Source organism: Monodelphis domestica, chromosome 5 (assembly GCF_027887165.1).
Source record: "Monodelphis domestica isolate mMonDom1 chromosome 5, mMonDom1.pri, whole genome shotgun sequence".
Lineage (NCBI taxonomy): Eukaryota > Metazoa > Chordata > Mammalia > Didelphimorphia > Didelphidae > Monodelphis > Monodelphis domestica.
The window spans coordinates 87,825,978-87,845,999 of record NC_077231.1 but is presented as its reverse complement, the minus strand read 5'-3'; the positions used below and the strand labels follow the sequence as shown (position 1 = coordinate 87,845,999).

Below are 20,022 nucleotides of genomic sequence, written 5' to 3'. Positions count from 1 at the left end.
TTTGGTTGAATCTCTAGGATTCTTTAAGTAGACTATCATGTCATCTGCAAAGAGTGATAACTTGGTCTCCTCCTTGCCTATTTTGATGCCTTCAATTTCTTTATCTTCTCTAATTGCTACTGCTAGTGTTTCTAATACAATGTCAAATAATAGAGGTGATAATGAGCATCCTTGTTTCACTCCTGATCTTATTGGGAATGCATCTAGTTTATCCTCATTGCAAATGATATTAGCTGATGGTTTTAGATATATACTGTTTATTATTTTTAGGAATGACCCTTCTATTCCTATGCTTTCTAGTGTTTTTAATAGGAATGGGTGTTGTATTTTATCAAATGCTTTTTCTGCGTCTATTGAGATAATCGTGTGGTTCTTGTTGGTTTGCTTGTTGATGTGGTCAATTATGTGGATGGTTTTCCTAATATTAAACCAGCCCTGCATCCCTGGTATAAATCCTACTTGATCATGGTGGATGATCCTTCTGATCACTTGCTGGAGTCTTTTTGCTAGTATCCTATTTAAGATTTTTGCATCTATATTCATTAGGGAGATTGGTCTATAGTTTTCTTTCTCTGTTTTTGACCTGCCTGGTTTTGGAATAAGTACCATGTTTGTGTCGTAAAAGGAGTTTGGTAGAGCTCCCTCTTTGCTTATTATGTCAAATAGTTTGTATAGTATTGGGATTAACTGTTCTCTGAATGTTTGATAGAATTCACTGGTGAATCCATCAGGCCCTGTGGATTTTTTCTTAGGAAGTTCTTTGATGGCCTGTTGAATTTCATTTTCTGATATGGGATTATTTAAGAATTCTATTTCCTCTTCTGTTAGTCTAGGCAGTTTGTATTTTTGTATATATTCATCCATAGCACTTAAATTGGTATATTTATTGCCATATAATTGGGCAAAGTAATTTTTAATGATTGCCTTAATTTCCTCTTCCTCAGAGGTGATGTCCCCTTTTTCATCTTTGATGCTGTTAATTTGCTTTTCTTCCTTCCTTTTTTTAATTAGATTGACCAGTACTTTGTCTATTTTGTTTGTTTTTTTCAAAGTACCAGCTTCTTGTCTTATTTATTAAATCAATAGTTCTATCACTTTCGATTTTATTAATTTCTCCCTTAATTTTTAGGATTTCTAGTTTGATTTTCTGCTGGGGGGTTTTAATTTGGTCACTTTCAAGTTTTTTTATTTGCATTTCCAATTGATTGATCTCTGCTCTCCCTAGTTTGTTAATATATGCACTCAGGGATATGAATTTACCTCTGATTACCGCTTTGGCTGCATCCCTAAAGGTTTGAAAGGATGTCTCGCCATTGTCATTTTCCTCGATGAAATTATTGTTTCTATGATTTCTTCTCTAACAAAACAATTTTGGAGTATCATATTGTTTAGTTTCCAATTAGTTTTTGATTTGGTTTTCCATGTACCATTACTGATCATTATTTTTATTGCCTTGTGGTATGAAAAGGCTGCATTTATTATTTCTGCTTTTCTGCATTTGTGTGCCATGGTTCTGTGACCTAATGTATGGTCAATCTTTGTGAATGTGCCATGTGGTGCTGAGAAGAAGGTGTATTCCTTTTTATCCCTATTTATTTTTCTCCATATGTCTATTAATTCTAATTTTTCTAAGATTTCATTCACTTCTTTTACCTCTTTCTTATTTATTTTTTGATTTGATTTCTCTAAATTTGATAATGGTTGGTTCAAGTCTCCCACTAATATGGTTTTAGTGTCTATTTCTTCCTTTAATTCTCCTAGTTTCTCCATTAGAAATTTGGGTGCCATATTATTTGGTGCATACATGTTGATTAATGATATTTCCTCATTATCTAAAGTCCCTTTTAACAAAATATAATTACCTTCCCTATCCCTTTTGATCAGGTCTATTTTTGCTTTGGCTTTATCAGATATCATGATTGCCACTCCTGCCTTCTTTCTGTCAGTTGAGGCCCAGAAGGTCTTACTCCATCCTTTAATTCTGACCTTGTGGGTGTCTACCCGCCTCATGTATGTTTCTTGGAGACAACATATGGTAGGGTTTTGGATTCTAATCCATTCTTCTATTCATCTACGTTTTATGGGTGAGTTCATCCCATTCACGTTCAATGTTATGACTGTCACTTGTGGACTCCCTGGCATTTTGATATCCTTCCCTAATTCTAACCTTTCTTCTTCAGCTCTAACTTTTAGTCCAGTGATTTACTTTAAATCAGTCCCCCTTGTATTTCCCTTTCTACCCCCTTCCTTCTTATTCCCTCCCTTATTTTCCCCTGTAGTCTTTTTAAAAATTCCCCCCCACCCTCTCCCTCCCTTGTACTGCTTCCCTCCCCACCAGTCTGTTTTTTACCCTTCTACTCCCCTATAGGGCGCAAATCTATTCTCTTCTCCAATGGATTGGATTGTTCTTCCCTTTTTGGGTCAGTTTCAAAGTATGTAAGAGTTGAGTATTTCCTATCTCCAACCTCTTTACCCTTCCAGTGTATCGATGTTCTCCCCCTCCTGCCATGAGCTTCTTTGTGACATATAAATTTACCCCCATTTGTTTCTTTTCCCATTTCTTTTAGTCATAACCTCTTTTCTTTTTTAGCTTTAGTCATGTGTGTATATATATATATACTCGCATATGTATTTATGCATGCATATATCTATATACCTATTTATGTCTTGTCCTTTCATCCTATACAGTTTGTCACTGTTCCCTCTGAGTGTAGTTCTTCTAGCTGCTTAGGTGATAGCAACAGTTTTTAAGAGTTGCCAATGACGGGGGCAGCTGTGTAGCTCAGTGGATTAAGAGCCAGTCCTAGAGACGGGAGGTCCTAGGTTCAAATCTGGCCTCAGCCACTTCCTAGCTGTGTGACCCTGGGCAAGTCACTTGACCCCCATTGCCTAGCCCTTACTGTTCTTCTGCCTTGGAGCCAATACACAGTATTGACTCCAAGATGGAAGGTAAGGGTTTAAAAAAAAAAAAAGAGTTGCCAATGACCTCTTTTCTTATAGGGATACATATCATTTTAACTTATTGAGTCTCTTAAAAAAAAACCTTTTTTGTTGTTGATGTTTTTCCCCTCTTTTTTAATTACCTTTTGATGATTCTCTTGAGTTCTGTGGTTGGACTTCGAATTTTCTGTTCAGGTCTGGTCTTTTATTTATGAATGCTTGGAACTCTTCTGTTGTGTTGAATGACCATACTTTCCCCTGTAAGAATATAGTCAGTTTTGATGGGTATTTTATTCTTGGCTGTAGGCCTAATTCCCTTGCTTTCCGGAATATCATATTCCATGCCTTTCGGTCCTTCAGTGTGGATGCAGACAGATCCTGTGTTATCCTCACCATGTTTCCATGGTATATGAATGGTTTCTTCTTGGCAGCTTGTAATACCTGTTCTTTTATCTGATTGTTTTTGAATTTGGCTATAACATTTCTTGGTGTTGTCAGTTGGGGATTAAATACAGGGGGTGATCTGTGGATTCTTTCAATCTCCACTTTCCCCTCTTGTTCTAGGATTTTGGGACAGTTTTCCTGGATAATTTCCTCTAGTATTAGGTCCAGGCTTTTTCTTTTGTCGTGGTCTTCTGGTAGCCCAATTATTCTTAAATTGTCTCTTCTTGAAAGATTTTCTAACTCGTCTCTTTTGTGAATGAGATGCTTCACATTTTCCTCAATTTTTTCATTCTTTTTGTTTTGTTTTATAGTGTCCTGCTGCTTTGTGAGGTCTCTTGATTCTAGTTGTTTTACTCTGGTTCTTAAAGATTGGATTTCATCTTTGGCTTTTTGGTCGTCTTTTTCCTTCTGGTCTGAGTTTCTTTTCATCCTCTTTATCTCGTCTTTCATCTCCTTTGCCTCATCTTTCATCTCCTTTGCCTCATTTTCCAGCTGGATGATTTTGGCTTTCAGGACACTATTTTCTTGTTTTAGTTCAAGTGCCTCTGTTTCCAGATGACTTATCTTAATTTTTAAGTTCTTTTCCCAATTGTCTTCAGCCTCTCTTAGTTGTGTTTTTAGTTCTTCTACAGCCTGTATCCAATTCGCTGGGATTTCTGGTTTATTGTTTGCTGATTTGGTGAGTAGTAGCTGTCTATTGTAGTTTCCTTCTTCTGTTTCTGTTGTTTGTTCAAATTCACCCCTTCTTTCCTCCCCGTATTTGTCTGTGCTCTTGTTCCTCTCATTTTTTTGTTTTTTTAGGGACGTCTATCAGTCTCCCCTCTTGGAGCTTTAACAGAGGATCTCTTGGTGTAATCTCTGAGGGAGGGTTGTTGGGGGGTTTGAGCTTTCCTGTCCTCTGGAGGCTTTTTATTGGCTTAAAGTCCAGCAGTCAATGAGGATGGATGGGTAGCCTGGGCTTCCCTGTGTTCTGGAGACTTTTGATGGGATTGAGTTCAGCTTAGTTGGGCTGGATTTACTCTGAATTTTAAACTTCCTGGACAGCTGGAGCAGATATGGAGGATCTCTAAAGCTCTGGCCAGGCTGCCAGTTCTATGCTCCTTCTAGGCTGCCATCTTGACTTTGCCTCTAGGTTTCTGTTTTTTCAGAAGACCCAGCTCTCTAAGGGGGTAGGGGGTGTGGCTTGCCTGAACTCTGATGGCTCCTGATGGGATTAGGTTCAGGTGGTGAGGGCCAAAGGATACCGGAGCCAAAAAAAAGAAGAAAGAGAAAGCAGCAACCTCCTCTTCCACAGTCTGTGTTGAGTGCCCAGAAACTGGCCCGGGTTACTTTCAAGGTAAGCTCTTTGGAGCAACCCCTTTGCCAGCCCTTAGTTTTCTGTCCTTTCAGTAGCTCTGAGGGCTCCTGATGGGATTGGGTTCAGCTGGTGCCCTAAAGCTGGGACCTCCCTTGAGACTCAGATGGAAGAACCCAGCCAGGGGGCTACAGGCTTCCCCCTTCTCTCTATGTTTCCCTGCCGTCTGTGTTGGGCGCCCCGGAGACTGGCTCGGGTTGCTTTCAAGGTGAGTCCTCAGAGCCCTGAGGTTCCTGCTGATGCCTTGGGCTCAGCACTCTGGGTTGGGGGGGATGGGTCCTGGGACCTTCTTTCTGTCTACCCTTTAGATCCGAGTGATCTAGGGTTCTGGCTTTTGGGTTGTGGTACCTTTTGATCCAGGTCCAGGAGGAGGTTTCCCCAGGTCTATCCTGTTGTTCAGCTTGGATTTCGGTGGCCTAGGAGCACTCTGTTTGCGATCGGTAAGGAAGGGTTTCAGAGGTCTGAACTTTCGCTGCTTCTACACCACCATCTTGACCGGAAGTCTCTCAATCTCCCTTCTTTTTAGGTTATTTTCCTCATCACTCAATTCTGACTCCTTCCCCACTGATTGTGGGATTTTTGGAGAGTCTAGATTTCCTCCCACTCTCCAACTTTACAGTTAACCAATTTAGGTTTTTACTCCAGCTGACTTGCCCCAGCTAGGTGCAATAGTGACTTTTTTCTCTTGGATATCCTCCCTTAGCCATCTTCTTCTGCCCCTCTTACTTTTTCTTTCCTAAGCCCCTTTAAACAGAATGAAATTACTTAAAAATATCTCTTATCTTAACTTCTTTCTGTATCCCTCAAAGATATCAGTGTTCTAAAAAAATATTGGGTTCTTATTTTCTCTATTAACATGATAAAAAATATCCCCACAGATTCTATTTCAGTTTTATAAATATATAAACCTTCCTCTTTTTCTTTACCATTTCCAAATATCTACTCATGTAGATTTCCAAATATATACTCATGTCTGATTTTTTTTTCCTCCAGGAATATGTGTAAATATTCTATTTCATTAATAAGAATTTCCCCCTGAAGAGTTTTTTACTTAATTTAACTGGATAAGTCATCTGGTTTTCCTTGTATTTCTTGTCTTTTGGAAGTGATATTCCAATGTCTCTACTTTTCTCATATCAACTGCTAAGTGCAGTCTTGATTGTGGCCCCTTCATATTTGAACTTTTTTTTGGCTACTTGTATATGTTTTTCTTTGTCCTGGAAGATGTAAGCTCTGGTTTTGATATTTCTGAAAGCTTGCCTTTAGGGTTTGTTCCTGCAAGACCCATGTAGCTCTTTCTATCTTCACTTTGTCTTCTTATTCTAAGAATTTTGAGCAGTTTTCATTCATAATTTCCTAAAATATGGTTTAGATCATTTTTTTGATAATTTTCAGATAATTTGATATATTTTATATTTTTCTCCATAACCTATTTTCCAGCTCCAAATGTTTGAGATAAATTTTTCTCTTTTGCACTTTTTTATTTGTTTTGACACTTCTTTTATTAAATCAGTTTTTAGTTTGTACCATTCTTATTTTCAAGGGAATTAGTTGTTAATAAGGTTTCCCACCATTTGTTCTAAAGTATCTATTTCCTTGCCATTCTTCACTTTTTCTCTTGTTATTCTTCTTGTATTATTTTACTCAATAGAATTCAAATAGAAGGTCCTATGAAAAGTTACTGTCTTTCTTTTTTCTATGCCCAATATCCCACATGTTATTATTGCATAGGTGGATAAAGTGATTATTCTTTGTCATTTAATAAAAGCATTGGCATATAAGTTCATCTTTCATGATCTTCCTGACAATATCTTATATCCACCTCATGTTGTTTCCACTTACCTTTTATTTCTTTTATGTCTATATTTTGAGAGCTTGTAATTCACAAAATTTGATTTATATTCATTACAATGACATTCATTACAATTATCAAAGTTTTTGTCTAGAAGATGGTGGGTAAAATTTTTTTGAGATGGTTTTGTTTCCATTCTCAAGGATATTCCCTGTTAGTATATGAAAGATCATCAGGCTATTGCTAGATATTTGTTTTAGTTTGGGTACATGTTAATTGTTCCTTTTTTAGCATAGTTTCTACCATTTCTTTTTTTTTAGTTTTTAAAACATTATTTTATTTGGTCATTTTCATACATTATTCATTGGAAACAGATCATTTTCTTTTCCTCCCCCCCCTCACCTCCCTTCCCCTAGCCGACATGTGATTTGTCTGGGTATCACATGTATCCTTGCTCTGAACCCATTTCCTTGTTGGTATTTGCATTAGGGTGCTCATTTAGCATCTCTCCTCGATCATGTCCCCTCAACCTCTGTAGTCAAGCAGTTGCTTTTCCTCCGTGTTTTTCCTCCCTCAGTTTGTCCTCTGCTTGAGGATAGTTTCTTTTTTTCTCGTAGATCCCTGCAGATTGTAAAGCCATTACTGGAGAAATTCTCTTGTACCACAGTGTGTCAGTCTCTATGTACAATGTTCTCCTGGTTCTGCTCCTCTCACTCTGCATCACTTCCTGGAGGTTGTTCCAGTCCCCATGGAATTCCTCCACTTTATTATTCCTTTGAGCACATTAGTATTCCATCACCAACATATACCACAATGTGTTCAGCCATTCCCCAATTGAAGGGCATCCCCTCATTTTCCAATTTTTGGCCACCACAAAGAGTGCCCTCCAGAATGGTTGGATCAATTCACAACTCCACCAGCAATGCATTAATGTCCCTACTTTGCCACATCTTTGTACAATATACATTGATTTGTACAAATCACCAAACTCTTCCCTGTCCCTCACTACACATTTATTTTTTAATTGAATTGTATTTTTAATTAACATTTTTGTCTCTTTATCTTCTCTTATCTGCTTAAAAAAGAAAAACAATATCCTTTTAAAAATCCTAGTCAAATAAAACAAATTGAGCAGTTTGAATAGTATCTTTTTTTGCATCTGGAGTCCATCATGTAAAAATTAAAATTAAATGTACAATAATAAGCATATTATATTTTAGGAGATTTATTAATGGTCATTAGAAATCAAGGAATAAAGAAGATACAAAATAAAGACTATGTGCCCATGGCTGATTAGCCCATTTAAAATATCCACTCTTACCACCACCACCATGCTCACTGCAAGCCAAAGAGCCTGGGACCTCCATGTCACTGCCTAATATACCTTGTCTACAGGAAGTACATGATAGCAGGAAGTTGGTGGGCTCCCAGGAAATGTAGTTCATTTTTCAGGGTAACAGATTTTTAATTATACAATCACTTCTGACAGGAGGTGGGTAGCATACTATTCATTAGTCCTTTGGAATCATATTGGTTATGGTTTGACCAGATTTCTAAGGTCTTTCAAAATTATCTTTACAACATTGTTGTTATTGTTTACATTGGTCCTTGGTTCTATTCCCTTTCATCTGCATCAGTTCATATTAGCTTTTTCAGGTTTCTCTGAAACTATCCCTTTAGTTCTATTCATTTCTTAAAACTCAGTAAGATTTTTTCCACTTATATACCTTACTTCATTCAACTCTTCCTCAATTGTTGAGTACTCTCTTGGTTTCCAAAAGGGACCTCTTGATAGCCAAATCTGAGGGCTTTTTCTCAGTTCTTATCCTTCTTTCTATTGCATTTGACTCTGATGATTACTCTCCCTGGATATTCTTTCCTCTCTGGGTTTTTGTGATGTAACTCTCCTAGTTAACATTCTTCTTGACTGGCCAGCCTTAAACCTCCTCTACTGGCCCTTCATCCACAATATACCATCTAAGTCAAAGTGTTCTTCAAGGTCTTATCCTACATTTTCTTGTCTTCTACCTCTATACTCTATACCTCCCTAATCCCCCCCCTCCCCGTCTCTCTGTCTCGCTGTCCCTCTGTCTCTCTCTGTCTCTGTCTCTGTCTCTCTTTCTCGCTCTCTCTGTCTCTCTGTCTTTGTCTCTCTGTTCATCAACCCCCATTGGTTGAAATATATTCTCTATGCAAAAGACTCCAAAATGTACATATCCAGTCCCAGTCTTTCCTTGATTCAGTCCCATATCATCAATTGCCTATTGAGCATTTCAATTAGATTGTCCTGGTGATATTTTTACTGCCACATGTCTTAAATTAGACGCACTATATTTACTATGAAAGCCTTCCATCTTTCCAACTCCCTTTGTTTTGTGAAAGACACTACCACCATTCCAGTGTCTAAGGTTCATAATCTCCATATCATTGTAGGTGACCAAAACAGCCTCCTAATTGGTCTTCCTCCACTATTTTCTTCTACATACTACTTTTAAAATTATTTTCATTATGTATTGATCTGTCTGTGTTCCTTCTGAACCTGATAAACCCCATGGCTCCCCGTAGCCTTTAGAATAAATTATGAGTTCTTCTATTTAGTTTTTTAACAGTTTTTAATGTCTTCCACAACTTGGGTTTATTGTACATTATTGTCTCTCTCTTACTCTTTCTGATCCACCAAAATGATCTTCCCACCTTTCTTCATCCATGAGAGTTAACATCCTGCCTTTGTGATTTTACACCAACCCTTTCTCTTGCTTACTTCTCCGCTTGTCATCCTTCTTTTCCTTTTACATATACAAGTGAGGCATCATATCCTTTTTGAAGCATTTCTTGATTCCATTTATTTCCCAAATGCCATTATTATTTCACCCATTGTGCCTTGTATTTAAGTACTTTTGTTTTACATTCATCTATCAACTCATCTATCTATCAACCACCCATCCATCTGTCTCTGTTTACCTAGCTTTCTACATATATACATACATATATATATATATGTACATACCTAAATGTGTCTGTCTGTCTCTCCCTTTCTCTCTGTACTTTTCTTCCTCACTAAGAATGTAAGTTCATTGTGAATAAAGGACATGGCATTATAATTTTTACTTCCAGCTCCAGCACCTACCATATATCCTGACACATACTAAGTGCCTAAGAAATATTTATCAGGAACTCAGTTTTTGTTGGTTCATTAATGAAGTCACTTGTGCATACTGAGCTCTTATATTTGTCAGGACTTCTTTATACGTAGATAATATGCTTGAATTTCACAAATACTTAGGATTTCTATTTCTACTACCAACTTACTTTCTATATTAAAAATAATAACTATAGTAGAATTGCACATAAAAGTTTAATATTTTTTAGATTTACTGATTTAAACCCAACACTCTAGGTATTACTTTATACATTTCTCTTTTATTATATATTGATGTGTATTTTTATTTATTAATTTGTACCAAATCTACAACTAGAATATACTCTTTGGGAAGAGATTGCTTTTATTTCATTTTTCTCCAGAACTGCCCAATGCAAGTAAATACTTAATATCTGCCTTTTGACCAAATTGTTATTTAGTGCTGATAAAAGAGGTAAAAGAATACTCTCGTGTGCTCTGTCTATTTTTATTCTATTCTATCAAGAGAAAATAATTGCCAACTTTAAGCAGTGTTCCTCTAGAGGAAAGGGAGCTGGGTAGTGAATCAGATATTTTGAAGGTATTGAGATTTTGAGTCTCAACATTTAAATTTAGAGTTGGGTAACTGGGCAAATCATGTATCCATAATGAAGCTTGGGTGGGGTTGTATAAAATGGGAGTAATCAGACTCATAGTACCTTTGGTACATTATTTTTGCATGTAAGGCTCTTCGCAAACTTTTAAAGCTCTATGAAAAAAGTAAAATCCCTGTGCATGGTCCTTACATCTGGGCCACATAGTCCAGATGATTAAAGCTTGATGCTAAAATGACCAAATTCATAGGTTTAGTTTATTTTGATTGAATATTTACTGCTAGGCACTATGCTAACATGGGACAAAATAATTCATTGTAAATAAAACTATGCCAGCCTTTAAAAATCTTATAATCTAACAATGATGAGAATAAAATAATTGATAAAGGTGGCTATTGTTTAAGGCTACTAGTATTATAATTGAAGTAAATAGAAAGGTAGGCATATAGAGACATGTTTATAATAGAGATATATATACACCCTTGTGTATAACTGGCGAATGGATGTCATTTACATCCGGAGAAAATGAGATAAAGATTCATGTAAGAATTGGCATTTGGTCCAGTTCTTAAAGAATGGATAGGGTTTTGGAAAATTGAACTGTCTTACAAGAATTGTTTTACCATGATTAATGAATAATATAATTTTGAATATCATTTATTGTTACCCCTGAGTAGCTATTTGCAGAAGCCTTTTAACCTTATGGTAAATGGTCCCCAAATTGTGTTTTATAATTCCTTGTTCTTTCTTTTAGACATATTACTATTTTCTGTAAAACTCTTTCTTAACAATCTATTCCTCCATTAACCTACTACATAGTTTAGGTACCCAGATAGTCAAACATTTTAAAATGGTTGATAAAATAAAGTTACTTCATTATATGGACTTCATGACAGCTATTATTAACCTCTAAAGGCCTAATTCCTGATTTTATGCACATCTTCAAGATGACAGATGTTGTTAGAAACCTGACCCCCTACATTAGTGCTATCTTCTTGTAACATATGAGCATATTTTTTTTTATTACTGTGTTAACTTCCCTTTTTTTTCCTTTTAGGAAGATGAAGTAGAAGGTTCAGAAATCACTCAATTAGCATGAACACACTGGAAGAAGCTGACATACCACCTTAAAAAAATTAAAAGAAATAAACTAAAAGAAATATGATTTCTTTTGATTGAGGCAACTCTGAATGGGTGAATCCTGTAAAATGCATTATTTTTATATTTCCTACAATAACTATCAAATTCAATCTTCCTATATTTTTAGTTTTTTAGGGTTTTTTCTTTTGGTTTTTGTTTTTGTTTTTTAATGGGACTTGATCCTTACCTCATAGGGAATTTTGTTTGCTTATGTTGGTATGGGGAGAACAAAACATCCATTGAAAATGATACCAAATAGAACAAATAATGAAGGTCCATTATTTCTAATATAAATCATACCACCCTCACAGATAAACACTCAATAGTTAAAGCAAATTAATTTGAACTAAAGACAGACTAAAGTCAAGCACATATTGAATACGGTCTAATTAAAACTCTTCATATTAAGAAAATTTGAGGTAGTTGAATTTTTCTCCACTACATCACTAATGAAACATTTTATTTTCCCTTATTTCTATTCTACACTGGATTGTGGATTAATTAGAAATTTGATGTTGGCTGTGATAGATACAACCTTATGCCTCACCCATGACATTTATTATTATTATTATTATAAGGAATAAATTTCTCACATTGAGAGATCTTTTGAAATGAACCATGTGTGAATATTTTGTCATGTCTTGCTTTGCATATTTTGTTTTTAAAATATCAAGAATGGTAATCAAAAACTGTACTTTCTCATGAATACTATTATGCATACTATTTTGTCAACAATTGTCCCAGGAATTGTCCCAGGTTTCCTCCCCCCAGTGGGGGCCCAGTCAAACACAGCCTATGAAAGGGAACAGGTGGGACCAGCCTAGCATGACCAAGGGAGAAAGCACCATTGGAACAAGAAGTAGCCTACTTCATGAGACAACAGAAGACCTGGCAATTGGGAGAGTAAAATCTAGTTGAAAAAAATAGATGCATGCATCTCCAGAACAAACCAGCAGACCACCCTCCCTCCCAAGTAGCCACTATGGGACCCAAAGGCAGCCAGTCTTGGAACAGCCAGTCATACACTCTACACCAAGAGCAAAGCAAACTTTCAATGTATAGAGAAATAATGGGGGAAAACTAGAAAGATGAACCAAAAACAAATCCCTTCTGACAGTTACTTTAATGGCAGGAAAAATCACAATTTTTACTATTTCCACTTATAACTCAAGTGACTTCTTTAGGAATTTGGGTGGTCATATATGTTCAGTATTGATATTGTTTCATTGTCTAGAGTAGCTTTTACCAAGATGTACATTTCTTTCCTTTTCTCTTTTAATTAGATCAAGTTTTAATTTTGCATAGTTTGAAATCATAATCACTTCCCTGCCTTTTTTAACTTTAGCTGAAGCATAATAGATTTTTATCTAGTTCTCAACTATATTCTGTGTGGTTTTCCCTGCTGTAAGTGTGTTTCTTTAAGACATAATATTGTGGGAGGCTCTTAATCCACTATGCCATCCTCCTCAGTTTTATGGGTGAGTTCAACCTAGTTTATATTCACAGTTATGGTTACAAACTTTTCCCTCCATCTTTCTCCCAGGTTTTTACGTTGTCCCTGTTTAGAGATATTTTTGTTTCCAACTCCTACTTTATCTAGTTCATTTTCCCTTTTTGTGCATCTCTCCCTTTCTTTTCCCCACACTCTTCATACTTCTTCTTTAGAGAAATGTAGGTTTCTATAGTAGAGTGTGTGGTTGTTAATCCCTCTTAGAGATAATTCTGATGAGAGTTAGGTAACAACTGCCCCACCCCATTTTTCACTCTTGCACAGCCCTTCATATGATCTCCTTTCCTTTGTTTTGGAGTGATTTCGAATTAAAAGCAAACCAAATCAAAATCAAAGACCTAATATTTTTGTGTTTGGAAACTTTAGGTGAGCTTGTCCCTTACTCGGCCATCATAATTCCCAATATGCAAATCTCCTGTTCAAGAGATTGTGCTAAAGTGTATCAAGATGTGTTTTGTAGAAGATTTTAACAAGAATAGCTAAGATCTACAAGTGATATGGAACCAGGGAAGCAAATCTGTTGAAGCAGAGACCATTTCAGAGCTGTCCTGAGAGTGAGACATAGTTCCTAGACCTGATAACATCTGAGGTTCAAACTGAAATGTGCTGATAAAACAAATAGGAATGAGTGACTGGGATACCAGTTATGTTAGTTAATTTTGATAATCATTATTGTATTATTCTAACTTTTGATTTACAAATTTCTGTTTGCTGAGTTTAAGTTATCTTTGGGACTTGAATTTGTCTCTTATAAATTAGTCTATGGTTTTTATATTATTAGTATGACTTATATAATGATTAACTAGCCTCATTCTTTTTCAATTTTACATTAATTACTGTTTTAAACCCTGTTTTGACCACATACTAGAAAATTCATTTCAGTGTGCCCTGCTGTTGATAATGATTATGTTAAAATCTTATGGATTAAATTATAGGTAGTTTATAATATACAGACATTTTAATAAAGAAGGGGATTGAGATTAAGTTTGATCCTATATCATTTATTCATTGATCTTATTTACAATTAATTTTTTTCCACAGAAGAACTTAGTCACATAGTAACTGCTAATGTCATGGTTCTTTGTCTCTTAACTTAATTCAGAATTCATCAAATTTATTATAGATTAACTTTAGAATATAGTTTTCTTGCTAATCAGCAATTTATTCTTTCTTCAGGAAATTTTTGATAAGGAATATGTGAGAAAACAAAAGAATCAGACCTAATATCTTTATTCCACCAAGTTATTCTTCAAGAATATCTGGTTTGATGTCCAAAAGTGTGGGTTGCTAAATATTTCTTGCTAGTCCCATTACCAAACATGTATCCAAACTTGTTGTTTGCCCGAGCTCTATAATTAATCATGATGCCTTTAATCCTATGATTTGTTTATCCTGTTCTATTCTTTGTCATATATTCCCTGAAACCTACATAAAAGGAGATGTCCTTTTGCATCATCTTTGACAAAATGGAGGCAAGTGCGAAATTAGAATCTATTACCCCAAAAACTACAATCCCCAGTGAGGCTATGATTCTCAGCAAAACTATGGTTCCCAGAACCCTACTCACTTTCTGTCATTGTGTGCTGATGTAGACAGGATGTAAATTGGATGGAGTTCAATGTCTAGGACTTTTTTGCTTCCTGTCACAGCTTTGGTGGAGCGGGGAATTTTGAGCAGGTAGAAGAACTTAGTCACACACATAGTTCTATTTTGTCAGATAATAACCTTTATAAAATAATACTTAATGTATTGGAAATTAATTTAATTCTTATACAAGCCATCATCCTTATGATTTATAGGTAGCAAATCTCTGCTAAAAAAAATGCTACCTAACTCATATTTCCCTCAGTTTATCCTTTTGTTCAAATTAAAATGTGACACTAAAAAAAACACTTCTGCTAAGCATATTTTGGAAAATATGGAGATTTTCTTTTCACCAGTTTCCTTGGGGTAAAAGTCCAGTAATAGAGTTTGTCATTCAAAATGTGTGGATAATGCAGAGCCAAGATGGTAGTTTAGAAGCAGGAAAAACTTGGAGCCTCTCAGAAATTTCTTCTTAATGAATCATTACAAAGCTTCTCAAAAGGACAGAGGCTAAACAGGACAAATAAAGGGGCTCTTCTGCTGGACTCTGTGCATAAGGTAGACCAAGAGAGGGGATTCCCACACTAAAAGGGGGGAAGTGGCAGAAGGAACTGCTCTTCACCCCACTCACCTCACCAGAGAGAAACAGGGCTGGCAAATGTCCAAATTCCTGAGGGCTGGCTGAAAGCACACAGACTTTATCCCTGAGGGCTGTGCCAGACCTGGGCACTGAGACTCAGGGAATAACAAGGAGCTCTCTCCCACACTACAGAAGCAAAGGCAACAGAAGCTAAGGAAGCTAGCCTCAGAGAACAACACAGAACAACATGATTCACTACAGGACCCACCCTTGAAAATACCAACCATAAGAGGTGGGGCTCAGAGCTGCAGCAGCAGCACCAACAGGCAACAGCAGCAGCAGCAGCTATAGCAGCAGCTGAAGAAGATAGCCTCAGGGCAAAACAGGGCTCTGAAGCACGCCACAGATCTACCTGCCCTCACTGTTGTAAGGAAGAGAAGATTTGAGCATATGAGATGGGTGTGCAGGGAGATGCAGACTCAGAGAAAAGATTCTAAAATATGGGGGGGGGGGGAATAAGACAATTAACGGGTTGGAGCTAAGTCTTTCTCTGTTTTGACCAAGAGGGGCTGGCTGCTTTCCTTTGGTGGCTGTTTCTACCTTATCTTTTCCATCCTACCTGCTTCCCTGCTAGCTGTTTGTTATCTACTGAGATTCCTGGTGTAATCCTGAACCAATTTGGGCCATCTGTCTAAGATTAGGTCTGGGGGCCCATCTGGATCCAGGACCTCTCCTGGACCCTGTCCTGCCTAACTGCCAAAACCTACTACCTCTATTACCCTCAAGAGGGGGGACTTGGGGTTAGTGTAGGTTTATTTATATTAGTGTCTGGGGTCTTTAGACAGATAGTTAAGGATCAGTGTAGTTTAAATCTGTGAAGACTCATGGAGACAGGACATTTAGATCTGGGGGGGGGGTTAAGTAATTGACATTAGCTTATAATTATCCAACTCCTCTTTTCACCTTCCCTAGTTTAATAAATCCAATATCTGTCCCTGTTATATAGTGGTCTGTGTTGGTTATCTCAGGACAGGCTCTGCCTGGACTGCACCTGTTAGCCTGTCAGCCCACAGTTGGCCTTCCCAAAACAGTTATCCTTCTGATAGTGACCTATAATTAAACATCTAATCCCATCCCCCAAACCACCTCCATTACAGTTTGGCTGAGCCAGAGGGTTTGAGCCTAGGGTTACTTTTGGGCAAAGCGTCGAGGGATTTTTCAAGCTTGATTGTCAGTGGTTCCCTAGGCAGTTAAACTAAGAGGTGTGGAATTTTCACATTAGCTGCTGGTGACCTGTCAATCACAGCAGCCAGGAGCTGTCCTGTAAGCACTATAGTCACATAGACTTGTGACAAAGAGCTGTCCATTAAAACTACCAGGGGCTGCTGTCCAGTGATGAAGCCAAGAAAGTTCTTTAGCAGAGGCTTACTTTTTCATAATGGCTTCTACCTAAAAACCAATTTTGTATCAAGTGTTATTCCCACATTATTCCTGTATGACTGTTACCATGTTATGGGGAATAATGGAAGTTCTATATGCTTATTTGATACGTTATGTGTTCTTGATTGTGATCCCAGAATTGTTTAACAATTGTTAGCTTGGAATGTAATAAGACCTGTGATAAGATTAACACTGCAGAGAGTGTGTTCTTACTTACCTATAATTTTGTTGGCTTTTGGTTGTGCATAAAAATTTCATTGAATTCTTATTGTTAATCTGTATAAAATCAAGGGTGTTTTTACTTGGATATTCAGGGATTCTGAAATGAAGCAGATGATGATATTGATGCAAGCAAAGATTAAAATGGTGGGAAAATGTTATAATGAAACTTTTGTAAATACTTTTGTAAATGGGAAAAGTACTGATTCTGAATTTTAAAATGCTGATGTAAATGGTATTGGGCAATTAGCAGAGAGAAGCAATATAACCAAAGACTCCCTCTAGGCTAGAAAGGGAAACTGAGGTATTGGATACAACACCTGCTTCATTGTTTCCTTTGAGAGACCTGCCTTTTGTTACTCCACACAGGGGGATTATTCATCTGAAATGCCATAAGAAATTCTCCTCAGCTGAATTAGATTCCATAAAAAGGGAACCTCTAGATATTTCTACAAACCCCTTAAGGTCACAGGGAGTTCAAGAGGAGTAATTAAGATCTTTGACCCTGATTATACTGATTTTCTTCTTTTTTTGGAAGAACTTCTAACTAGAAGAGAGAGGGAACAGTTCATAGAACAAACCTGGAATAATCCTGATCTAACATCATGGCCAGAGAATTATGAGGAACTTGACTTGAATTCAGGGTACAATTATAGAGTTTTGAAACAAACAAGGGAAACTATTATTGAGGTAATGAAGAGAAATTCTAAGAGAATTGACAGCTGGTTAAAATTTGAACACATTAAGCATGAACAGATCTACCTGCCCCAATTCAGGCCTCTGACAGGGAAGGGAAAACAGCACCAAGGCAAAGCCCTGCCAGACAAAAGCTAAGATAGCAGTGACCACCAACATGCAGAAATCCCAATCCACTAGCAGCAAAAAGAGCAAACAACAGGAAAAAAATGTTGACCCTAGAATATTTCTATGAAGAAAAGAAAAGAGCAAAATACAGAAGCAACAAAAGAGAGTGAGAAACAAGCAAATGTATTCAAACTTCCCCCCCAAAAAATGAAAATTGTTCACAAGCTCTGGAGTCACAAACTCAAAAAGGAGTTCAAGAAACAAGTAAGAAAGTAAGAAAAAATGGGAAGAAAAGTGGACAAAAGAAATAAAAGTAATACAAAAAGGAAATAACAGCTTAAAAGACAAAATGGCCCTTATTTTTAAAAAAGGCACAGAAATCAAATGAAGTAATAAGCAAATTAGAAAACAGAATTGACCTGGTAGAAGCGATGAAAAGCAGGTGAGACCAAACAAAAAGGAAATCAGAAGATCATAGCTGAAAACCATTCTTTAAAGAATAGAAATGGGTAAGTAGAAGTTAATGATCTCACAATACAGCAATAATAAAGCAAAATCAAAAGAATTTGAAAATATAGGAAAAAACATGAAATATATCATTGAAAAGACAAACTAACGTGGAAAACAGATCGAGGAAAGACAATTTGAGAATTATTTGTCTATCTGAAAGCCTGGAACAACAACAAAAACCCTAGATATCACAATACAAGAAATTATCAAAGAAAACTGCCCTAATATTCTTGAACAAGAAGTCAAAATAGACATTTAAAGAATCCACAGAACACCCCCTACATTAAATCTCCAATATACAAGTCCAAGAAATGTTAAAGCCAAATTCAAGAGCATTTAGGCCAAAATAAATAAATAAAATAGTACAAGTGATTTAGTGATTTAGATAGAAAAAATAGATAAGTGATTTAGAAAGAAGCAATTCAGATATCAAGGAGCACCAGTCAAGATTACCCAGGATCTGTCAGCTTTCACACTAAAGGACTACAAGGCTTAGAATGTGATATTTAGGAAGGCAAGAGAACTAGGTCTATAACCAAGAATCACCTACCCTTCAAAACTGACTATATACTTTCAGTGGAAAGTGTGGGTATTTAATAAAATAGAAGATTCCCAAGCATTCCTATAGAAAATACCAGAACTAAATGGAAAATCTAATGTCCAAATATAAAAATCAAGAGAAACATAAAAAAGTAAATAAGAGGAAAAAAATCAAGGGCTTCAATGAGATCAAATTGATTATATTTCTATATGAAAAAAATGATATCTGAGGGAGCAGCTAGGTAACTCAGTGGACTGAGAGCCAGACCAGAGATGAGAGGTCCTGGGTTCAAATCTAGCCTCAGACACTTCCCAGCTGTGTGACCTTGGGCAAGTTCACTTAATCCCCATTGCCTAGCCCTTACCACTCTTCTGCCTTGGAACCAATACATAGTATTGATTCCAAGAAGGAAATTAAGGCCTAAAAAATGATATCTGTAATTTTTAAAAATTATTTTCATTATTATAATAGAAGAAATATACAGAGGCAGAGATTGTGTATTAAGCTGTGTAGGATGATATGTAAAAAATTAGGTGGGAAAGGTACTGTACTAGAGAACTCAAAGGAACAGGCAAAATAGGGTAAATTATACCACATAAAGAAGCGCATTGTGGGGGATTATTATAAAGAAGCAAATGAAGAGAGTGGTGACAGGTAATAATTAAATATTCTCAGTGGATTCAGTTTTGAGAGGGAAGAACATTCAGATATATTGAGGTGTAGAATTCTATCTTACAGACAGAAAGGAGAATCAGTGGAATAGACTTAGGGTAAATCACCTCAGTAAGACAATCTATGATAAGTCCAAAGATTCCATTTTTGGGGACCAAAACCCACTATTTGATAAAAACTGCTGGGAAAATTGGAAGACAGTATGAGAGAGATTCGGTTTGAATCAACATCGCACACCCTACACCAAGATAAACTCAGAATGGGTGAATGACCTGAATATAAAGAAGGAAACTATAAGCAAATTAGGCAAACACAGAATAGTATACTTCTCCGATCTTTGGGAAAGGAAAAACTTTAAAAGTAAGCAAGAGCAAGAAAAAAATCACAAAATGTAAAATCAATTTTGATTCCATCAAATTAAAAAGGTTTTGTACAAACAAAACTAATGCATCCAAAATTAGAAGGGAAGCAACAAATTCGGAAACAATCTTCATTACAAAATCCTCTGACAAAGGTCTAATTAGTCAAATTTATAAAGAGCTAGACCAATTGTACGAAAAATCAAGCCATTCTCCAATTGATAAATGGGCAAGGGACATGAATAGGCAATTTTCAGTAAAAGAAATCAAAACTATTAATAAGCACATGAAAAAGTGTTCTAAATCTCTTATAATCAGAGAGATGCAAATCAAAAAACCTCTGCAATATCTATCACCTCACACCTAGCAGACTGGCAAACAGGAGAGCAAAGGAAAGGAAT

The 20,022-nt window shown here is 36.4% G+C and overlaps 1 long non-coding RNA gene across 1 annotated transcript in view; it reads left to right on the top strand.

Annotated features, from left to right (window-relative positions):
- The window catches only part of LOC130454529 (uncharacterized), a 40,921-nt gene extending 29,400 nt beyond the window's left edge, over positions 1-11,521 (top strand). The window contains exon 4 of the long non-coding RNA XR_008912139.1: positions 11,320-11,521. This is a non-coding gene — a long non-coding RNA (uncharacterized LOC130454529). The remainder of the gene's footprint in view (positions 1-11,319) is intronic.
- Positions 11,522-20,022: the final 8,501 nt, after the last annotated feature.